Here is a 1,677-nt window from a genome sequence, read left to right as displayed (position 1 = left end):
AAAATTTTATGCCTGTTATCATTTTTCACATAAGAAAAACAAAAGGAAATGTTAAAGATGAAACAAAACTTAAAGTCTACAGCCAAAGGCAGTTACAGTAAACACCAAACACAGCTGAGTCTTGTGGAATGCCATTAGCTTTGCAGGTACTTGGTTATAAACCAAAAGTATTAGACACATTTTGACCTGATAATGGCACTGAGAGAAAAGTAAGGGGATTGCCAAAGTAATTACAACTCATCCTGACAGGGATATGAATGTCTGGACCAAATTCCATGGCAATCCATTTTATAGTTGCTGAGATATTTTACTCAAAACCACAAATGTCAACATCATGCTGCCGCTAAAGGAAAAGTCAGGGGATCACTAAAGTCACAAGGATGTATCCTTCGTCACACGTCTGTACAAAATTTCATGGCAATATATCCAACAGTTGTTGAGATATTTGATTCTGGACCAAAGTGGTGGATATGGCTGTTTCAGCTTGGATTCTTTATCTGTCTGCAGTGAAAATGTATCACAGTGGTAGTGTCACATTACCGTGGTATTGCGATGATGCAGTAATTGTCCTAGCCCTAGTGGTGGGCCAACAGGCCCACAGACAGGCAGACAGACAGACAGATGGACACTGCCATCATTAGAGCCACACCAGAAGCATGACTAAAATTAAATCAGGCAAAAATGTAGCTAATGGCAAAGGTGGGAGAGGTTAAGTTAAATGAAAAGATAATCAATAAAAAGAGCCAAGGAAGCCAAAATGGCCTGACCCACCTCGTTTCAGTTGAGTAACGGATGACGCAGCAGAATGTTTCAGTCAGATTGATAACTAGAGAAAATGATAATGAAGATAACAACGACAATGTTGCAACATTATCACCAATTCTGCTGATTGTGTCGCTGCTTGTCGAGGTGACTTATATATTTCTGTGTGTGATTCCTTTGTGTGGGTTTGCACAGCTATGTATCTGTTTGTGTGTGATGTATCAGGTAATGAGGTACACATTTCTCTCCATGTTTATTTGCTGTGTTTTCATGCAAGTGTAGGAGGATGATTACAGACCCTCTGATCTGAGGGTCTCTCAGTGTGTCTCTCTCTCTTTCCCTTTTTATCTTGCTGTCTCCAGAGAGATGGTGTGTGTTGATGATGGCGACATCTGACCAGGGAAAGCCTGTGGCTCCCACCGTGGTGCACACAAGCACACATAGAGTCTCCCCAGCTGTGTTTCTGCAGTACACCCACTTGTCTCAACCCCTGGGGCTGCACTCTGAGCATATTTCCAGTGGCCAGAGAGAGACAAAGCTGTCAAAGTCTTGCTAGGAATGTCAGATGAAGGGTAGGAGGGAACACTGATGGAGCTCTAAGGAGTCACGTTAAGGAGGGCGGCAATGCAACTCTTGCCTGACACACAAACTCAGCGTTCCTTTATCATCATTGGAGACATTAAGTTTGTAGCAATCTGTGTAAGGCATATGAGTAAGGAACACAGACAAAAAGACACTTTCCTTTAGTATAACATTTTGAAAAAGACATCTGTAAATCAGTGGATATTTTTTTGAGCATCACAACCACAGCAAAATGATTAATTTCACTATCAGAATCAGAATCAGAATCAGAAATACTTTATTGATCCCCGAGGGGAAATTATTTATGTTACAGGTGCTCCTTGCAAGAGAGGA

Source organism: Epinephelus moara, chromosome 8 (genome assembly GCF_006386435.1).
Source record: "Epinephelus moara isolate mb chromosome 8, YSFRI_EMoa_1.0, whole genome shotgun sequence".
NCBI lineage: Eukaryota > Metazoa > Chordata > Actinopteri > Perciformes > Serranidae > Epinephelus > Epinephelus moara.
Note: the sequence above shows the minus strand (reverse complement) of the source record.